The sequence below is a fragment of the Myripristis murdjan genome, chromosome 6 (assembly GCF_902150065.1).
Source record: "Myripristis murdjan chromosome 6, fMyrMur1.1, whole genome shotgun sequence".
NCBI classification, from domain to species: domain Eukaryota; kingdom Metazoa; phylum Chordata; class Actinopteri; order Holocentriformes; family Holocentridae; genus Myripristis; species Myripristis murdjan.
Genome location: NC_043985.1, coordinates 1,728,123 through 1,751,541, shown reverse-complemented (window position 1 = coordinate 1,751,541; position 23,419 = coordinate 1,728,123).

The following is a 23,419-nucleotide window of genomic DNA, read 5'->3' as shown; positions in this document are numbered from 1 at the left end:
AGAGGGAGATGGCGTGGGAGAACATTGCTGCCGTTGCAATCACAATAATATTACAGGGGAAAACTGCGTATATGGTAGCCTATTAATTTATTTCATTTAGGTGCAATCCTGCGGGGGAAAAGCGCACTTGGCAGTAGCTTAAGATGAAAAATAAAAACATTGTTCAAACAGGTAAGACCTCGGCATAATCTCATGCGCGGTACCATCTCCCAACGAATATTTAATTCTCTGCGCAGTAACACTGCACCTTCATCCACGGGATCGTTGTCGAAAGGACATGCCACATGAAAAAAGTCGCCAACTAACTACTAATGGACTTCTAATAAAGGCCTACTGACTGTTTTTAAATTTAGTTTTTTTTTTAAATAACAGTCTGCAGAACTAATATGCCACGCCAAAACTCGCTTGCTGACTGAATGAATGAGGAAGTTAAATACCGTGTGTGGCTGAAAGAGGGCGGACACAGAGAGAAACTCGAGGTTTCATGAGAAAACCTTGAGTCAGTTACTGCAGTAACTGACCGAGAGCTTAAGTTACCTCCCTCTGTGAAACAGGCTAGAGTTACCCCTCTTTCTCTGCTTTGAGTTACCTCCCTTTGTGAAACGGAAAACTCAGAGTTTCCCTCATTTCAGGGTTAACAGACTCAGTTTTCACTAAACCTGCTTTGAGAAACGGACCCCCGCTCTGTTCTTTAATACTCGCTGCATATCTGAAATAAACAGGACGTTTGCATTTTAAGTCAGATGCAGTGTTGTTTTTAATTATTATATAATTATAAGATAATTTAATCATAATAATTATTATAATTATTAATATTTCACTCTGGGGTGCCGTGAGATTTTTTGCACTTTGAAGGGTGCCTTGACTGAAAAAAGGTTGAGAAACACTGATTCATATAACCAGAGACCAACTGCGCAGATAATTTTAAAGCAAAGGGTTCCAACTTGTCATCACCGACTGATTTTCTGGCATCAATATTGCTTAATGCATCAGCTACCATTCTACATGACACAGGAATTAAGCTAAAGGAATGATTATGTACAGTAGAAGTAAAATGAGTATTATCAAGGGGTGGCATTTGCTCACTGACATGACCATTAGAGAGATGGAGATTTTCAAATAAATGACCAGAAGTTACAAAGTGTTTGTTGAAAGTAGTGCAGATATTAAGGTCATTATATATTTGAGTGGAGCCATCAACAACATGGGCAGTAAAGAAGTGATGGCGTTGCTTGAGGCAGACTTAACTATTTTCCAAAATTTGCTGGGGTTATGAGTTGAATCAGTAAATGAATGGAAATAGTAATCAGATTTGGCCTTTTTGACAGCAGCAGTGCACTTGTTCCTTAATTTCCTAAAGGCAAGCCAGTGATCAGAGTTTTTGAAATGCCTAGGCAGGGTCCATAGTTTGTTTCTAGAATAAGTTAGAAAGTTCCGCAGAGAACCAGGGAGTAGTTCTACATTTTGTCCTCATCTTTTTAAATGGAGCATGCTTGTCTAAGACCTCATTAAAAACAGGTGAAAAATAAGTTAAAGCAAGTTCAGGGTTGAGGATTTTGAGTGTCAGCTACTGGATTAAAGTAAAGGTCATGTAAGAAAGCCTTGTCGTTAAAATTTCTCAAGCTTCTTCTGACCACTATATGTGAGCGTGTGGGTAACTGTCTCACATTTTGGTAGCCTTTGAAGCAATTTCTTTCCTCACTGAAACAAAGACGGATGTCACAATTCTCACAGAGGGTGGTGGTCACATTGATTTTGCAGAATTTGCAACGGCCACTCATGTCACATTTAACGGGCCAGTGTGCAACCACATCAGACCGCTCATCATGTGGGACTCCAACTCAAACTCTCTTCTCTCCATAGGAGCATCAAGGTCATCTTGGGGTGTGACACTTGGTCCTTTAAATGTGCACTCAGGGGTTTCAAAAGGTTTCTTTCTCCAAGAAAATTGTTTTTTTTTCTTAGACAGGTGGAGCTGGAGCTTCTTGCCTAAGGTTCATGTTTGGTTGCGGTACTTTATCCAAATCACCTGATACACTACTATCTGAATCACCAGACCCACTCGACCCATCACTTTATTTCCTCTTTGCTGGGAATGTAATTAGGATCTTCAGGGTTTTCATCTGAGCTATCTTCACATCCCTCAAACTCACTGTCATCCCCTGTGATGATAGCTGGTGCATTCTGAACACTGTATCGGATTTTGTATATTAATTCAAAATAACTCAATCAGCTAATTTAATTGAGCAGTTAATTGCCGTTTTTCTTATTGTGACACGGGCGTCACATAGCATTTTACATGACGTTTTTAAGGCTAAGGGCCTGATGTGACATATATGTCACAGCAATGTTTTCCTAAGTTGTTTTATGAGTTTCTTCAAAAAAATGAGATCAGAACAGGTTAAATACAGCAAGGAGCATGTTATAAAACAATTTGCATTGTGAAACGAGTGGTGGCTTACTTTTATTGACAAAAAGCAAGCTTTTTGAAATTAGCTGCCACTGTGAAATGTGCCATCTATGCTGGCCACCATGTTGGAAATGTTGTCATGGATGCACAGACTCACAGAGTGTCATATGACTGCACCAGGATGTTGAGAAGATGTCACTTAGGGACTTCATGAGTTAAAAAAAATCAAACATAAACATGTATAAGGGGCTTTCCAGGACTTTTGAAGGCTGTGTGACACCTGTGTCACCGTGGATCCTGGGTTAAACTAGATTTAGCAGGATCCTTCAGATTGGGATGTGTAGTTAAAAGTTAAAAAGTTAGAAGTTAAAATTAAAAAAACATTTGAGACTATTTGAAGCCATTGAAAGCCAGTTCAGGTTCAAGTCACCAAAAATGGCCGTCTCACATTCAGCTAGTGGTGCAATTAATTCACTCAGTTTATCAAGGGCTGCTGCAGGAGTGGAATGTGTCCTATAGACACCAACTACATTAATAGACGTATTGTGGCCCAAATCAACTTTTAGGGAGATGAATTCAAAATATTTGGGGATAGAAATTGAATCCAGCACAAGAACAGGAAAAGATTGCAACACCACTTGCTCTACCAGCTCTATCTGCTCAAAAAATGTTAAAACCATCTAAAGACACTTGATTACTATCAATGTGTTTTTTAAGCCAAGTCTCGGATAAAATCAGGACATCAAGGTGAGTTTGAGACAATAGAATTTTTAAATGGTCCAATCTATTAGGGCTTAATAAACTACGAATGTTTAAGTGTAAAAAACCAAGACCACGTCTGGTCTTAAAAGCTGATGGATCAACAATATTTGCACCCACAATGTGCATGGAGGAACGAGGATGGCTTTGGAACAAAACGAGACGGTCTAAGTTGATTTAGATTTTGGGGCTGAGATTTAACCATAATTATAGCTGCTGCGCAGCAATGGTCAGGGCCGGACAATTTTAAGCAATTGTGAGCAATAGTTGAGGCTTGAACTCAATTTCTTGCATGAAGGACAAGGCTCTATTTCGCTGAGCTAATTGGCAAATGTCAATTTATGTGATAGCAGCCGCCTATGCATGGAAAGGCAGATTTCAAACCACTGTTTAAAAAAAAAAAAAAAAAAAAAAAAAAAATCAGTCATCAAGACAAAAATCTGACAGTGATGATCTGGCATGGGACTGGACCTTTGTGCAAAATTTGGTGATTTTTCACACATGGGAATGTTGCACAAGCTGAGGCTTGAACTCGCAATCTTTGACAACAAGGACCTGGCAGCTTAGGCTGCCTGGCCCCTAATAGGGTTGCTGAAGCATGCACCAGGCTGTTTAGAAACAAACCTCGGGTAGGAATTATTAGTGTTTAAAACCTGGATAGGAAACGTAAGAATACTGGGGGTAGGTGCGTGCTTTGAACACAAGGTGGCGCTAACAGAAAGGTCTAAAGGGCATACAGCAGCAGGAGCCACACTGTTAATACCAGTGACTGTAGTGGGAGACAGTGAGATCTGAATCAGGCCGTGCCGCTGTACATGTCAGAGCTTAAAAGCAATAAAGTTGATAAAGTTTGCTCTCATTGTCATAGTTCCTTCATAATTTAAGTGCATACCATCTGAAATGTACAGATGAGCAAAACCCCAAAAGTAATCAGAATTAGAAATGAAGTCATAACCTGAAGCAGCGCAGAAATTCTGTAGCCACAGATGAAAATTATACAGCCTTCTGAAACGTTAAGATTTGTTTGAGGTAGTAGGAATGGGGCCCGACGCTACATAGCGTTTTCCTAGACTCGATAGTGTAGCGTAGAGATGCCGTGTCTGCTTGCATCCGTAGTGTGTTATGAGTGTGTTATGATTACACTAACTGTAGGATGTAAGTCGAGGAGAGTAGGGAGAAGCTCAATCAAGTCAGCAACTTTTCCACCAGAGAGAGAGTAGATGACAGTGCCTGGGAGATATAAATTTCTTACGATGGAGTCACCGAATATTAGGACACTGGGTTTGCGGTTTTCACTATTGTAGTTATAGTAGCACAACCTGGAGGACAGCTTCAGGGGTAAGGCTAACATGCGAGCCTGGGTAGCATATGCACTGGAGGACTGTGGAGAGCTAGCTGTAGTATTAGCATTTGCGCATGAGATTTCTTTCAGAGGAACTGCTGCAGAAGTAGTTATAGTACCAACAGTAGTGCAATTATTGGTAGGAGCACGCTGCAATGGAGCCAGACGAGGACGTTTGCCACCAGGGAGAGACGGCGAAGATGGTTGTGGCCCCGTGGGCAGAGGAGGGCTACAGATACAGGAGGAGTGCTTTCTACGAGCTGACCGCTGTGAAGCAGGTGTAGAACTTTTTCTGTGACATTTGCCAGATCCCCAGACAGTGTCCACTGGAGGTGTCTGACATGGAATTGGAGAGGGGACAACTTCCCTGGAAGACTTTGTCAGAGGGGAGAAGAAGTTTGAGATTGGAAAAGATACATCCAAGCCGGCATCGAAGAATGACAGTGAAACTTTCCCATCTTTCTTCTGCTGGCCTTTGACAACAGAACGCGTAAGAACGAGATGGGAGTCCGACATCAGGAGTAGCAGTCATAGTGGCCAGAGCAGCGGATGAGGACTGTGGGCTACCCTCAGGATCGATACTGGCTAGCCAGGAGTAGAGGGCATTTTTCCGTTGCAGAAGCTCCTCGATGAGCCGTTCAATGGCCCTCAGCTCAACCTCCAGTTCAGAAGCCTCTGATTGTGGTGGCATTGGTCCTGAAAGAATAAAAACCACAACCAGCAAATGGAAGGGACTGGCACAGAGCTTTGAGGAGCTGGTAGCCACAGAACCAGTGAGGAGTAGCCAACCCAAGAGCAGAGAAAGACTTACCCTCCGGGCCTCTCGAGGCCCGAAACGGTAACACAGGTGAATTCAATCCCAGGGAGAAGAAAAGAATCTTACCACACAGGGCCCAAGAAGGGCCCTCTGAGGATGTGTCTTCTCAGGTAAGTTCTGTCCTTAGTTGGCTTCTTTGTAGGAAATGCAGATTCTCCTGATGTTCCTGATCCTTAGTGACCTGGTAGGCAAGCTGAGCTCTGTTGAGTCCCAGCGGTGCTCGGATATGAACTTGTCTGATCCAGACAACCAACTCTTTGAATGTTGCGTTAGGTGTTACAATATAACATAAACAACCATATTCTAAAAGAATGTAGTGGTAAAACCATTTAAAAGGTTAAAATAAGCGTAAGGTTTGCCAGGATTGACAGCTGGACCGACAGAGCAGCTTGACGACGCTGACACACTGAGCACCGAGCGTTGAATGGTGCACCGAAAAATGGGGAGTTTAAGTAGTTACTGTATCTCATTGGCTCTGTTTTTCTCTCGTTCAATATGGCCTCACATTATGGCGGTGCGCTATTGTTTACGTCCCAGAATGCATTGCGCAGTGATGTTGGTTGACTGGCCCGACCATATGTCACTCAGTCAGCCAATCAGTGGAGAGGGGCTGATTCTCCTGGCAGCTTAGGATGCCCAACCCTAACATTTTTGAACAGTTGTTACCTGAGTTCTCCACTCCTTTTGAGTCCAGCTGAAAATAGGGAGAAATAACATGCACATATGTTAAGCATGTTAACACAGTTAACATGCTTAACATATATTCTTAGCAAACTGTCATTTCAAACAAACTCAATTCTTAAACTATAACAAAACTATTGAGCAATGCTGTAAGTAGCAAGGAGCTGCTCAAAAGTAGCAAACAACATAAGAAAAAAAAATGAAAATTTCTCACCTTTCTTCTGTATCTTTTGCAAGTATTTTGTTGGCATTGAGTTTTCACCTCCAGCGTGAGCCGTGCCTCTGTCATTTTCAAATTTATTTATTTAAACAGTTTGCCTAAAATCCCTTTTAGTTACATTACCATTCCCAATTACTCCTATCGCAACTACCCCATGGATCAGGTTAATTATATATACACATACAGACAGGTGACAGAGGAAAAACCAACATTAAGTGTCTTAATGATGTGAAAGGAGCCAACTTCTCCAGTATGTCTGCCTTGACCTTTGAGGCAGTCAGAAGTGTTCCATTCTTTCTGTAGTCTTCATCAGTCCTTTCAAGGTACATCTCAGTTTCATATGCAAACTGTGGAATGGGGAACTGAATTGGCCATGACTGACATCGTTCAGAGGTGCTTCTCCGTCTAGGCAGGATAAGGATGTCCAGGGATGACTCTGCATTTGATACAGATGACTCTGCATAAGATGCTGAATCGCAGTTCTGTTGAATGGTGACCAAAAGAAATGTTCAAACATTCCTCAACTTGCTGCAAGTTAAGAATAATTGGGGTAGCAGCATAGAAAACCTTTATAGTGTTGTTGTGCCTTTAATTTGGTCAGTTTTATGCAGAGTTAAGTAATCTTCAAATTCTGAGTCCAAATACTGAAGACTGAACAGTAGTTTGTAGCTCCTCCACAGTAGGTGGGATTTCTGATGGAATTCTGTCATCACATGATAAATTACTGAAAAAATTAAAAATGATTTTTAAATTAAAAATGATTTTATCAGGGTTGGTACTGAGGCACTATGCTCTTATTATTACTGAGCAGTGTTCACAAATGGCCCTAGTGTAATGTGTCACCACGACCCACAACCAACAGTTTGAAAACACAATCCGACACTGAAAAGTGTGGGTGGGGGGTTGACCGGGGAATTTGGTGCCGATCTCAGACAGCAGCCTCCATCAATAAAACCGGAGCATGGCGCACATTAACAAGTGTTCTGTGAACATGACACCAGAAAAAAAGTTTACAATAAAGAACGAACAAGGAAACGCTGTTTAAAAACATGTAGGAGCCACTGACACCCCCCACCCACCCCACCACCACTTGGAGAAGTACAGTATACCTGATAACACGAAATGCGGTGAATGTAACTCTTACTTACTCACCTCTCAGAACAGAGTTGGTTAGCCGTCTTGCTCGACTGATAGCTATCTTGTTAAGCTGGGGGAGGGGTGGAAACTCTCGGTGACGCGAAACAATGTTCAACTGCTGCTGGGGCCACATAACTATGAAGTGTTTGTTACTGAAGCATCTTACCTTGAGAGAAAAAGTCACTGATAGTCTGTAGAGTTTCTGCTAAACTTGATTGGTACCAAAATACACGCAGTCTTTTTTCTTGTATATTTTACTAGTATTTATTTTGTAAATATTAATTCAGCCCAGTCACACTTTTTACAGTATAGTTCTTTTAAGCTAGCTATGATAGCAACAAAGCTAGATATATTTCCAAAAATAATTTTGATTTTGATTATGAGTGGTCACGTTTGGCTTGCAGGAGCAGAGTTGAACAAACTAGAGAAGAAATGAGGAGCTACAAGACAGGGGGTATGGTTCCTCCACTTTTTTAACAGTTGGCTAGAAAGTAACACAGTTACAGATGTAAGGATGCATGTCATCTGTAAACAGTCGACTCCTTAGATTGCTAAACTGGTTTTAGTGTTGGGAACTATACTTTTTGGCAGAGCATTAAAAATGATAATTATTTCAGTATTTTATTTTTATTTGGTGCAAAATCATAATTGTTATATAATGAACATCAGCTGTTATATAGTTCTACATCCTCACAGCAGTGATGTTATTAATTATGACACATGGCCTGCTTAATTAGAGTGAAGTATGTGTGTGTGTGTGTGCGTGTATTCATTAAAAAGGATCCATGCTACTGAAGTATCCTCTCATTATTTTTTCCCATGTTTCTCTTGCTTCTGCACCAGGTGCAGCAATGTCTTTAAACAGAATGAACAAAGGCAAAAGTGGGTGTTTGTTTGTTCCAAATCAGTAATGACTGCTTAGATTTCTGCGGTGAGGTGGAGATGTCCATATTATGACTCTAATAAGGGACAAAGCCCTGTGGCCTATCCATTAAGCACACAGGCATGCACACACACATGCACATGCACACACACACACACACACACACACACACACACACACACACACACACACACACACACACACACACACACACACACACACACACAGATGTTGATATGTGGAGTATAGGGTGGCCTTTACTGCTACAATTTATCTTAAATCTCTCTCTCTTCCTCTTATTTTATCCATCTGTCTTTGATCTCTCTCATTTATTCCAACTCAAATCTCTGTTTCTCTTTGTCACTCTGTCTTTATCACCATCACTCCCTCCCCCATTCTTTCTCCTTGACTCTTTCTCACTTATTACCTTTTTCTCGCACTCTCTGTATCTCTCCTTTACCCACCAAACAAACACATGAGAAACAGCTGACATCATCCCAATCACCTTACCAACAAAAGATAACCTTGCTGTATATATAGATATCATAATAAAAATATCATAATAAAATTATGCTGTCATATGGCTTTTCCCTTTTTAATAGGTCTACAATTTTTGAGAAATAGAGATTGAAGTCAAATATGAAAATGGACACCAGAGGCAGCTAGTAGACCACATGGGTGTTACAGAAAAGATCTGACGTCAAAGGCTTCATTGAGTTCATTTGACATTGTGTTCAGTGTATACATCCACAAACATTCACATTAGAGAAGTTTATTCTCAAGAACACTGTCAATGCAATTGACAGTATAGTAAAGTATGGTATAGTATAGTATAGTGAGTACAGTACCCTATACTCAAATAAATACCCAGTATACACTCAAAAAATACTGAGAAGTTGAGTATTTATTGCATTTTGTTGAATTTTTTTTTTTTTTAAAGAGGCACCACTGTCCATGACAAACTTGAGAAATCTGACATGCCCCTCCTGTTGAAAATGTCACACAGAATGGGCACTTTACTGTGCAGTAAAGTGCCCATTCTGTGCCCATTCTTCATTTTTTAAATTTTGAAGATAATCACACCAAAATGGTCTCAATTTGTAAAGTTTGCAATATGAAGAATGGGCACAGAATGGGCACTTTACTGCACAGTAAAGTGCAGTAAAGCCCCAGGATGCTCTGGTGTTTTGTTGTTGTCATTTGTCCCAGTTTGTCCTTATCTCCCTGTCTCTGTCTCTTTGTCTCTCTCTCTCCCCTTTCCACCTAACCGGTAGATGACCGCCCGCCCTGAGTCTGGTTCTACCTGAAGGTTCTTCCTGAGTCTGGTTCTACCTGAGGGTTCTTCCTGTTAAAGGGGAGTTTTACCTTGCCACTTTACAGGTAGAGCAGGTAAAGACCACGCTCTACAAATTAGAGAAGAAAAAACCAAACTGGGACAAATGACAACAACAGAACACCAGAGCATCCTGGGGCTTTTCATTTTTTCTCTTTATATATACTAACACATTATCATTTGTGTTTCAAGGACAGGGATGTGCACAGGGTTGTAGAGGGGCAGGGGCTCCGAGTCTGAAAAGGGCAGTGCAATCCCATGCGAGTGCACACAGCGCATGAGAATTTTTTTTTTTTTTGCGTTTATTTATTAATTAAAACGTATGATATGGAGAGAGAGAGAGAGAGAGAGAGAGAGAGAGAGAGAGAGAGAGGAGATGAACGAACTTAAAGGCCCCCTATTATGCATTTCTTAATTTAGCATCATATATATGCTGTTACAATCTTGGGTGGTTGTATTGAAAGTGGTATAAGTTTCAAATGAATAGGTAAAGGGATTTTGGTCAATCCCTGCACCCAAAGTGGAGGGGGGGGGGGGGGGGGGGGGGGGGGTAATTTTGTATGAGAGGGTGTAAAAATTGGGGGCATATCTACATCACGGGGGCATACCTATGTCATAGTCCATTTCACAATGGCCTAAAGCCCACCAATGGCATAAAGAGCATTTCAAAAATTACATGTTGAAAGTTCCAAATGCCCAAAAAGTCCCAAACTGGGCGTTTTCAGACAGAAGGGAGTGTGTGTGATCCAGTGCAAGAGAAATATGTTTTGTTGTATGAGTGATGCAAAGCTACTCTAGACAAGGTAATTCAATAAAATAATGATGCATTTTATTAGGAAAATAGGGGGCCTTTAATGGTGATTCGCCTTTGCTGCCCTATGATGCCAGAGTCAATTGAGAAGGAATTGTCACCAGCTGTTTTTGCTGCTCATTGCTCCTGATGTGCCCGGCCCTGCCCTGCACAGTTAGAGAGATCATTCTCATGACTGTGTGCATGTGGGGGCCTACGGTAACCAGAGCAGGCTTGGAGAAAAGTTGCTCGTGCAACTGTAAACAGCTCTCTCCTCGGAAACAATTGAAAAAGCTCAAACAGTTCTTTTGAACAAAAACTACAAACATGCCAACACCACGCTGGTAGCCTACTACGAGGAAGCTCAGTATCAGTACAGATTAGTACTCTGGGCTTGAATAGAGTCGCTACTTCGCTAGATAGATTTCTGCATAAAAAACAACTGGTCGCTTTAAATAGCATGCAAAACAGTGCATGTACTAGCCACCATACTTTGATGCAACTGTCTGGGTGTAATTTTTCATTCACACTGGAAATGATCAGTTGTGCTGTCAAGCCCTGTCAGCTGGAGGCCACTGCAGACTAACTGAGCTTAGCTAGAAGCAAGCACTAATGTTACCATAGCACATGTGATGTGAGCAAACATACCTGTAGCTAGCTAGCATTCAACACATGGCTACTATAATATTTAAATGAGCCATGTGTTCGCATTCTCTACAGCAAGTAACTAGCTAGCTAGCTAGCTAACTTTAGGCTACTGCAATATCGATGCCATCTGATCATTTGTATTTGTAAGCAATTCTTAAAGTATGCCACTGTATAAAACCTATTGCTTGCAGTAGAAAGGCAGTTTATCTATGTAAAACAGACAAACAAAAACTCAATACACAAACCAAATTATAAATGTTTTTAAGTGCCATCTTTGGAAACAGATGTTAGTGGCTTATACATTTTGCAGTGTGTCCAGATGGTCTATATTGGGAGATATTCTACCCACATGAATATGCGAGGCCACCTTCTGTGCACTGGAAAAAGTTATAATGAAAATTATCATTTTTATTTGTTTGGATGAGTGATATATTGAACAATTTCTTGAGCCAGTCAACAGCACATAGCCTCAGTGCTAGTGGAAATCAAGTGAAGCTGCCATTATTTTTCAGTGCCAGTAACAATGCCAGCAACAGTCAATTTACTGGTAAATATTTGGAAACAAATGTAGTGATCATTTTATAGCATTTTGCTGCATTGACTGCTATCTATCCTACTCTGTTTAGCAAGTGCTCAGCACTGCCCCTGATGGCCAAATACTGTATTGTACTCTAATACAATACAGTAATATACACAAAGTTCTGTTGGTGAGAATATATTGATTTAAATATTGATTTTCATGTGTTGTGGGCAAGGTGTTTCATTTCAGTCTGAACATTTTTAATTACTATATGAAACATAGTGTATTATACTATAGTACTATATAGAAACATGATGCAGTAATCTTTCAGGTGTGAAGATCAAATGCTTATAAAGCTTTCTTTTAAGATGGCAATTGGCAGACACACACACACACACACACACACACACACACACACACACACACACACACACACACAAGTAGCAGCGGAGGTTCTGGGGTCTCACTCTCTAATCAAATTATGTCCTTGTTTGCCCCCCAATTGTTGACAAAGTAATTAGTTGCTAGGCAACCATTTGGTTTAATGTCACTGCAGCAAGTGTGTGGTGTCCATGGTAACTGCCTGGCTCTCTGAGTGACCAAGCTATTATGCCTCTGTGTATATATCAACTACAGCCTATATCTACTGTGTATGTGTGTGTGTGTGTGTGTGTGTGTGTGTGTGTGTGTGTGTGTGTGTGTGCGTGTGTGTGTGAAAGAGAGAGAGCGAGAGAGAGAGAAAGAGAGAGAGAGAGAGAGAGAGAGAGAGAGTGCAAGGACCAAATCAACAGCAAAGCTGTGGAAATAGTCTCGTGAAATTTTCCTTAGGCTTCTGTGTGTTAATATTTAGTTGCACGTGAATATTTCTAAAAAATATACCAGAAAAGGCAAAAATCAAATTTTAAAATACAAGTTTTGGAAAAAAATGTTGTGGAGATATGTTTCTGCACTTGTTAACATATATGCACCCATTCACATACATTTTGAGTATATTCAATACAGGCATCTTTGTAGTAAATTAAATGGTCATCTGGAGGGTGCTGGCTATTATTTTGAGCTAATGTGCCAAAATAATAGAAATATAAATATGCCATTCCACTGGAAAGATTACCATCATTGAGAAGGTTCATCCTCTGGGGAGTATCCATTTGCTCACGAAATGTCATAGCAATTCACCCCAATATATTCTGCAATAGTAAATTTGACATTTTGGCCTGATGGACGCACTAGAGCAAAGGTGAAGCTGACACCAAAACTGAGAAGGTTCATACCCTGGGAAGCATGTGTACTGTCTGCAAATTCCTTGGAAATTCATCCATTACATATGTTGTGTAAAAGTCACAGTACAAGTCAGTCAATACAAAGTCAAACTTGGCCTGAGGGTGGTGCTACAAGCAAGGTCATAAGGTCTTCACAATCAAGAGGAATCTTCCACTGGGGACTATGAATGCACTTACCAAATATAATACTAGTCCTCTAATTACATGTTGTAATATCTTGTGCGTGAAGTTTGCATTTTAGCCTGAGGGTGGTACAAATTTGGTTGAGTCAATTTTGTTGGATTTTTATCTATTTTCTATATTTGCTTACTCCTCATCAGGCCTGCAGGGGGGCTGGGACCTATCCCAGCATGAACTGGGAGAAACACCCTCAACAGTTCACCACCTGTCCTTGAACACAAATGGAAAACTTGGTGCCAGTCTTTCCAGTTGCTACATGTACCCTCACCAGTCAATCAAGGAATGACTCTATGATGTGTTGGTGTTTTTGCAGTATACTTTGCCGTACTGTTTCTATGTCTTTTACAGTATACGGTGTTTTTATTTCCTCTTGTAGCAGTAGAATTATAATTTCCCCATGGGATAATAAAGTACATCAATTAATCAGTGTTTAATGTGTTGTTGTTGTTATTATTATTATATTATCATTATTATTATTATTATTGTTGTTGTTGTTGATGATGTGTTTAATAGGTTAATGCAAGTTCAATCAGGGAGACTACTGTCTTCTCAGGATCACTCAGCTCTTCTGATGTGATAGAGTGAATCTTCTTCTACATTAGCCTCTCACAAGCTTTTTCCCGGGCAACTTCCAGGCCTTCTGTAAGCGGGCTCTTTGTATCCTGTGCGAGTCCAACTGGCTCATTCACATTTTTTCCATTACTTCTAATTTGCCATTTGCCTTCTCACCACCAGCACCAGCAGCGTAAAGGCTCTGGAGGCTTACACATAGGGGAAATCCTAAGCACCATTCCCACTGGAATATTCTTCTTCCCTAGACTTGAATGGTGCTAACCATAGCCTTTCCCTAATATCCCATCATGACTAATACATATTTAATTTAATTCAGCAAAGTCTCATTTTGTTCACTCAAATTAGTCTCTCCTGATTGAATTATTATTATTATTAGCAACAGGCTAGAGCAGAATGATTCAAATGAGCTGTGGGAGGATTTTACTCAACAGTGTATGAAACCTACCATGAAACCTGCCTCACTCTGCTAACTCTCCTAAAACTATTTCATTAGTCTGGCTCTCAGTGGAGAGTTTTAGTTCCCCATGGTGGTCTAAATGGTGCTTTGGACATGTTTGCATCCTGGGGGGCACAGTCAAATCACTAATATTTTGGAACAAAAATGACCAAATTAAGAAATAGTGAACACATTGGAATTGACCTCAGCTGATTTATCCAAAAAATATCAATGGTGTTATCAGTCCCCTGAAACCCATGTTGTAACACTACAGATTACCCTGGATGTTGTGGAGCCTTCCACTGAACGTCAGAGAACCTGTTTTTGTACATGGTTCAAAGAGGAACTCAATAAAGGATTTTAAAGTTCCCTCAATAACCCCCTGAAATATAAGAGGTTCCCCAAGGAATCTCACAAGGAATGGGGCTCCTGGAGAAATGAAGTGGCATTAAGTACAGTGATTGTGACAACTCATTCAACAGTGAATGGGTTCTATGTACCCCACTGGACATTAAAGGATCTTGGAGGGACCAAAACAGAGGACCGCAGGTTCTTTGAACAACTTTCTGTTCTTGAAGGAACCAGCAGTTTTTAGGGTAAACCCTGCTTCCTACGTAGAAGAGAGGTTTGAAAGCTCAAGCTTACCCAAATACCCACATATGACATCACACACAAAATGGCAGACAACACGGCCAATGATACACAAACTTTTTCTCTGACTGCATTTTTATTTGAAAACATGTTCAACTTCAATCTAATATTCTCTGTGGTCTTTATTTTACAATTTTACAATTGTGTAGATTTATAGCAGTGTGCTCCTTTAATCTTATAAAGGGACCTAACCTTGCAATAACAGTGACTAGCTGTTGCTAGCCTGGCTAACATTTGTCACTAACATTAGCTGATAACATTAGCTAGGCTACTGTACTGGGCTAGAATACCAGGCAAAGGACTTGAGCACTTTTATACAAGGATACAAGGAAGTTTACTGGTCATTATACAACAGGTTGTATATGAAATTAAAGTGTGGTTCCCTCTTGATTGATTAATTGATTGTATAGAAAATAAAATTATTAAACATGGAGGAGTGCAGATGGTGCATTTAGTAGTCTCACAGCCTGAGGGAAGAAGCTGCTCTGTAGTCTGGTGGTACGGCAGCGAATACTTCTGTATCTTTTGCCTGATGGCAGCAGGGTGAACAGGCTGTGGCTGGGGTGGCTGTTGTCTTTTAGGATCCTTTTGGCTCTGCGCAGGCACCTCACCTCCCCGATATCACTGATGCTTGGTAGATGGGTGCCAATGATGTTTTGGGCAGTTTTAATCACTCGTTGCAGAGTCTTCCTGTCCTGGGCCGTGCACATCCCATGCCAGTTTGTGATGTTTCCAGTCAGGATGCTTTCAATCGCTCCTTTGTAGAAGCTGACAAGAACTTGGCGTGGGAATTTTGCTTTCTTAAGTTTCCTTAAGAAATACAGCCGTTTCTGAGCTGGCAGAGATATGTTAAGTCCATGATAGGTTCTCTGTTATGTTGATTCCCAGGAACTTGAAACTGCTCACTTGCTCCACCTCAGCTCCATTGATGTAGACAGGGTTGTGTGTCTTTGCCTCTTTTTTTAAAAAATCAACTATCAGCTCTTTGGTTTTGCTGACGTTGAGCAGTAAGTTGTTTTCTGTGCACCATTCTGCAAGATGGTTGATTTCCTCCCGATATGAAAACTCATCATTGTTGGAAATCCGGCCGATGATGGTGGTGTCATCCGCGAACTTCACAATAGAGTTCTCTCCATGTCGGGGGTTGCAGTCGTGGGTGTACAGTGTGAACAGGAGGGGGCTGAGCACACAGCCCTGGGGGGCTCCGGTGTTGAGCACTAGAGTGGAGGAGGAGAGACTGCCAATCCAAACTGACTGGGGTCTGTTTGTGAGGAGGTCCAGTATCCAGTTGCAGAGAGTGGTACTGATGCCCAGAGTGTTCAGTTTTCCAATCAGCTTCATGGGGGAGATTGTGTTGAAAGCTGCCAGATTGTGTTGAAAGCTGCCTCCCATCCTCTGTGGATACTGACAGTGGCCGGTCCTCTGGAGGCGGAGTAGACTTTACAGCTGATTCCCTGTTGAGGAGGTCAAAGCGAGCATAGAATGTGTTTAGCTCGTCTGGTAACGTGGCCTCACACATGATGGGAGCGCTCCTGGTTTTGTAGCCTGTCACATTTTTGACCGCCTGCCACAAGTCTTTGCTGTTGTTGGTGTTGAGTAGGGCCCGACCGATTTATCGGTCGGCCGATTTAATCGGCCGATTTTAGCCATTAGAGAATAATCGGTAATCGGCCAAAAGTTGGCCGATTGACGCCGATGTTAACACTTATTTTTTTACTAATAAAATGCAGGGAATATGTTGTTTTTCTTAGAAATAATGTCATTGCGTTACGTATCCAGTAGAGGGCGCTCCGACTCCTTTCACGTCCCGCTCCACGGTCACCCCACAGCAGAGTGAAGTAGAGAGAAGCCTGAAGAGCCCACAGCGCGTTTACTGAGCCGAGCGGTTTGCCTCAATGGTAAGTTTATAACTAGTTTGTGAAATAAACAATAACTCAGTAAGTTTCCCATTTCCCATGGCGAGCCTCGGTGTGTCTGTCACACTCGACTGATATGTTAGCAAGCTAAAATTAGGATAACCTAGCTTAAATATTACCTTGCTAAACACTTTACATGCTAGCAGACTAGATAAGACCGGAGCACATTAGGATAAGGCGTCTTCGCCGTGCTTGTGGGCTGCATTCATTTACAGCAGAGCACGGACTGTTTTTTAACTTGTGGCGTTGAGGAGGAAAAAGCGTTTCTGGTCAAAGTTATAACTTCATGGAGGAAAGAAAATGTGACCGCACGTTTAGAGGACATCAGAGAGGCGCATCTCAAATCATGTTTTACCAGAGACTTTTATGACGCTGTTTATCCACATACCTATTACCTACAGATAATAATTCATTAAATACACTCACTGACCACTTCAGTAGACACTGTGCAATGTAATGCACACCAATAACAGCCCCTCCATGAATTCTGCTTTATTAAATGTATTACTTTGTAAATCTTGACACAGTCAGAGAGACTTATGTTTACTGAGATGATAGTGGGTGTTGCTGTTGGTGTGCAGAGCAGTATATTGAGGGTTGTTCAGAGTATTTTGACCCTCTGATGCATGTAAGTGGGGTTGACAAAATATCAGACACCTCAATATGATGCTCCTCACACCAACACCCACTACCACCTCAGTAATAACCATAAAGAAGAATTATCAGCTTTCTTACAGTCAACAACATTTTAAAAGTAATAGGTTTAGTCTAATGAAGTGGCCAGGAGTGTGCACGCCATATTCATGTGAACACAAGTAAGACAAATGCTTAATGTCTGAGTTTCAAAATGGCCCACGTAACTAGACAGATTTGTAATGTTATTTTTTAACTAATGCATATGTCTTACTGTTTTTTTACAGATGGCAAAAGAAGGTGGACGCAGTATGGTGTGGAACTACTTCACCAAGGATGTCACTGGTGAAGCAGTCTGTAATATTTGTGCAGCTTCTGTAAGCCAGGGATCAAGCAAGCAGAAAGCAAAAAACACAACCAACCTTTGGCAGCACCTTAAAGCTAAACATGATGACATGATGATAATGCCTTTTTGCACATCATATTTTTGATTTTTTGTTCAAATTGTTCATATGCTGCTTGTTCAACACAATTTCTGATAATAAAAGTATTTGAAAATAGTAAAATGTTCTCCCTTCAATTTATATCTTTGTAACACGTGTTTGGAACTATATTTAAGCCATCCAAAGCAGGTATGTCGTCTTTTTTTTAACTGAAAAATGAAAAAATTTAATCGGCCGATATATCGGTTATCAGATTTTTTTAATTCCTTAATATTGGAATCGGCATCGGCCCCAAAAAATACATATCGGTCGGGCCCTAGTGTTGAGGTCTCTCTCCAGTCTCTGCTGATGCCTTCGCTTTGCCTCCTTGATGCCAGCTTTCAGTTTTGCTCTGGCAGTGTTGTAGGCTTCTTTGTCACCTGACTTGAAGGCAGCTTTTTTGGCTCTACATAGAGCTCTCACCTCTCCATTCATCCAAGCTTTCTCATTAGGGAATGATTTAACTGTCCTTGTTTTTACCACATCATCAGCACATTTGCTGATGTATGATGTCACTGATGATGCGTATTCTTCAAGGTCAATATGGTTCTCCTGGGTAGCAGCATCCCTGAACATCTGCCAGTCCGTGCATTCAAAACAGTCCTGTAGAGCTGCTGCTGTCCACACTTTAACTGTTTTTACAGTTGGTTTGACCCTTTTTGTCAGCTGGATGTAGGTAGGCAGGAGAAGCAAGGAGATGTGGTCTGACTGGCCAAAATGAGGACGAGAGAGGGCTCTGTAGCTGCCAGGAACATTGGTGTAGACATGGTCCAGTGTGTTGTTTCCTCTGGTGGAGATGTGGACGTGCTGGTGGAATCTAGGTAAAACAGTTCTGAGGTCTGTTTGATTAAAATCCCCAGCAACAATAATAACAGCATCTGGCTGTTTTGCCATGTGACTGCTGATGACCTCATACAATTCCTGGAGTGCATTTTTTGAATTTGCATCAGCAACAAACACACTGGTGAGTTCTCTAAGCAGGTAATATGGCTGACATCTCAGCAGTAAAAACACTCAACGTCAGGTGAACATTTTCCATCCACTGTGACTGCACCTGTGCACCAAGCACCATTGATGTACACACAGAGTCCGCCCCCCCTTGTCTTACCGGAGTCTTGTGTTCTGTCAGCCCGGAACAGACTCCACCCGTCCAGTGCTAAAGCCTCATCCGGTATGTTGTTATGGAGCCACGTTTCTGTAAAGATGAGAGCACCGCAGTTCCTGGTTTCACTTTGATGGGTCAGCCTGAATCTTATCTCATCCATTTTCTTGTCCTGCGACCGGACATTTGCCAGGAGTAGGCTGGGTAGTGGAACGAGGGGCGGAGCTACGTGGCGGAGCTACATGGCCACCCTCACACCTGGGGGATAATTTGACAAAACACGGCTCTGTGGTGCAGAACTTAAGTTCCGCCTAACTGCCATTTCCGCATGGACACATTTCACAGCACAACTTTCCACATGAGGAAAGCAGAATGAGCAGGGCTGCCGGATTGGGCAGTTTTCCGCCCAATTGGGCTATTTTTAATTGCATTGGGCGGGGGAAAATCACATTGGGCGGGTAGTTAAAAATTGGGCTGCTGTTGGGACGCTGATTCTGCATCAAGGTAAGAAAAAATATGTAGCTTATTTGTGTGACTGTGACTGATTTAGGGTAGTTAACTGTATGTTTTAAGTTATTTACTAATCAATTTGAAAACTACATTTTCATGGCTCTCTCTCTCTCTCTCTCTCTCTCTCTCTCTCTCTCCCTCTCTCTCTCTCTCTCTCTCTGTGTGTGTGTGTGTGTGTGTGTGTGTGTGTGCGCGCGCGCGCGTCTATGATGAGTCGGTGTCTTGGGGCCTGCTCACATTACGGACAATTATCGTGCTAAAGCAAAAATGCCCCCCTCCCCAGTCCCCTGCTCGCCTGCACTCACATCACCTAAAGCCCAAAGGCGCCCAAGCACGATTGCCCCTGGTATGCACGTCATCACGTTGAAATACGACACACGCATGGCCTGACTTCATTATAAATCGATACAGTTCAAATATATTCATCATGTCTTCCTTTTAACTGAAAGACGTTTTTGTTTCTTTTAAGGGATGTTTATTTACCTTGACAGTTTCGGAGGTAACTTCCCCCTTCTTCGTCCAACTGACAGCCGGAGCGGCATGTCAGCTGGCTGCTATATGTGACAGTCTGTGTGCGCGGCGCACCTGTCAGATCTGGCAGACCTGTTCTCGTGGACCTGACCACGCACACTGTGCTGTGCCGTGGCCAACCTACCTGATCTAGCAGACCCGGCTCTCTCTCTCTGGTGTCGGCACCGCACGGTGTGCGTGACCACTCGGTTAGGTCTGCTGGATCTGGTTTATTATTATTATCGGCTGATTATTGATTGCGCAATGCCGCAATTCGCATTAAACAATTTTGCAGAGGCAGGAATACGGCATGATTTATGTCGTATCCACGTTCGCGCGCTGCGTGCATGACCGTGCATGTGCTCGTGCATGAGAGCCTGTACCGTACTGCAGCACACCCCCTCCACCCGTGCCACAGCAGGGGAAGTGTACTGTATTCAAGCACGGAACAGAGCGATCACACTAGTCAAATAATCAGTGCTGTGTAGACATAACCACAGGTGTCTTTGAGTATCACGGATGTGTGTACAGCGGCGAGGAGAGAGAGAGAGAGAGAGAGAGAGAGAGAGAGAGAGAGATGGTGTTTATTTCAGTAATAATGGTACCGTTTATTTCTGATGGAAAACATTTTCAAAGACCATTTTACTAAGGAAGGAAAAGGAAAAATCCTTTAGATTTTTGTGCCTGCCGTTTCAGACCAGTAAAACCAAAATGCCTTTTCGTTTGTGTTTTTTAATTGAATATCAAATCACTTTTGCGTTTTCATTCCTTTACTTTCTGTTTCTGAAAACAAAAGAACAATAACAGAACTGTACTTTAGCAAGAAGTTCATGTAAATCTATGGTCTTTATCCATAGTAAATTTCACTTTTTTCCATGTGCGGAAGTGGAAGTGAGGGGAGGGGATCTAAAAAGTGTGGTCACCCAAGGGCACCACACTGTTAATCTGGGTCTGAGGTGTGTGTGCGAGAAAGAGAGAGCCTACCAGATTTTCTGTTGCTCACATTTCTTGGCAGTATTTGATTACTTGATTGTGGTTACGCTATGATGCCAGAGGTGCGTTTCGCAGTTTGTGTATTTGGTTGTCTCAATGCACTCTTTTATTTGGTTATTTGATGCAGATATGAAGCTTTGCATGCTTATGATGGGTTTTCTGTTGCGTATGTAATAGTTTTACGGTTTTGCATGGTTTCTGGTGAGGTTATGATTTGGGTTGGTTTTTATTGAATTGGGCGGGTTTTAAGTTGTGATTGGGCTGGAAACTGTCAGTCAGATCTGGCAACCCTGAGAATGAGCAGAGCTGCCTAATGTCTGGAGGAACTGTGATTGAAACCGCGTCTCGTATGAACTGCAACTGGCCACCCCAATGAAAAATTTCTGGCTCCACCACTGAGTGGAACAGCCTTGGGTCCAAGCCTTCTTAGCTTAAGTCTTATCCCGGCTCGTTTCCCTCTCTTCCTGGGTCGACCACACCGCTTGTGATGACATCTGGTCCAAATGTTTTTGAATGTCGGATCTTGAGATGCTGAGAGCAGAGATCATCTCAAGGTCAGCTGCACTCAATCCAGTCACTGAACCTCCTCCTCTGATACCGTCTATCACCATCACAAGTAATACGATTCCCAGCAATAAAAGCGAGAGAATCGCTCCTTTTATTAAACTGGTCAAAGTTTTTGTCCATGTCTATTGCAATGGAGCACATTTATGCCATGTTAATACCATATGGTATTCATCAGAAATATCAACTTATGACTTGTAAATAGTGTTAATGTCAACAACAAGCTTGTACCATATACTAGGCTAGACTAGGCTAAGCAAAATTACTCTTGTTAGTGAGTCATCTTCTTGCAGGAATCCAGGTCAGTTACAATGGAATGCATTTAGCATGAGCTGGGAAGATTCAACTCAGAAGTCGGAGCATCCAACAGTCAATGGAAAGCTCCATTTCAGTCAGGACTACTCACATGTATGGGAAATGAATTTATTAAATGAAGGGGCATGACAATGGGTTTGACTCTGGTGGACTAGATCTGCTTTTATGTTAGCTGCTGCACACATTTAGTCTGATGAATTGCTGCTGCATATACTAAGGGAGCTAAGGGAGGAGGATGCTATAACACATGAGAAGCAGCGGCATGGCAGCTAGAGAAACAACCCATCACGGTAAGCTGATGTGTCATTTAAAGTGCTTTGAGTAGGGAATGAGATGATGATTGGTTAACTATGAAAGGGGTACCACTCAGGAACCAATCAACTGATGGTACCTGGAGAGTGACTGAACTAGCTCTATTCGTAGGTGGCAGAAACAAAGGGGATGACCAAAGACAAAGATGAAAAAGGGGAGAGAGAGAGGGAGAGAGAGAGAGAGAGAGAGAGAGAGAGAGAGAGAGAGAGAGAGTTGTGGAGGCAGATGGCTCGTGGCAATGGCCTACAGTGTGTCATAATATCATGACCACTGCATTAGTTGTGGTTTGGGATGTGAAATGTGTGGTGAGACTTAGAGTCTTACAGGCTGATTGTGGAATGTTGCTGCGGTGCCATGAAGTCAGAATAACCCACCAGAAACAGGCTTTAATGCCACTTAATGGGCCATAGGGGCCAAAGACTTGTGTATATGTGTGTGTGTGTGTGTGTGTGTGTGTGTGTGTGAGGTCGGGGCTATCAAGGGTTGCTGACTCATGGGTTTTTGTGGCCAAGGAGCATTAGTAAATTGGGGGCAAGCATTAGTGAACAGTTAGAACTTAACAGTGGGATTTAAAGCATCTGTGGTGCATTTCCATTAACGTGTCTGTATGGGGAGAGATAAGTTATAAAATTGGTTTGTGATTGTGCGTGTGTGTGTGTGTGTGTGTGTGTGTAATTTTAAGTTGTTGTCTTCTAACCAGTACTGTCAAGGATAAAATGCCTTGTATTGATGTTTTAAAAGATAAAATGACCACAGATAAACATGTTCCTCGGGGTTGGTTTACGCCTCCCTCTGCACTTTGGTCAAATTAGACAAAAAATAGTCTTCCATCATGATAAATAAATAAATACATGAACTGGAATCCATTATTTCTGGAAAAAAAGGGAGAAAAGGGAGTCTCCCCCATTAGAAGACTTGAATGCTGAATTATCTTTATGTAAAACTTGCTGACCTGAGACAGGTTTAAGGGAAATGGTGGAATTGTTGTGGAAATAGAATTAACACAAAGTCCAGACTGGAGATATTGCACCTGTGGCTGTTTTTATATGTTATATAATTATGTGTCACACCTTCCATTAAGGCACTTGATACACCTATCATGTCATAGAAATTATGTTTTGTTTTGTTAGGTTTTGTTCTTGTGTCTTGTCTCATGACTTCCTGTTTTATTTTGAAGTCCCACTCTCCTCTTGTGTCAGGTCTCTTGCCTTTCCCCTTGTGTGTTTCCCAATGGTCTGATTGTCTGCCACACCCTGATTGTTTCCACCTGTTCCCCATTACCTTGTGTGTGTATATATAGTCTGCGTTTCCCTTTGTCCTGTACCAGTTCGTCCTGCTTTGTCAAGTCAAGTCACGTCACGTCAGGTTTTGTATTTCCTTTGATACTTTGCTTTGTTTTTTCCATTGTCAAATTTTCATGTT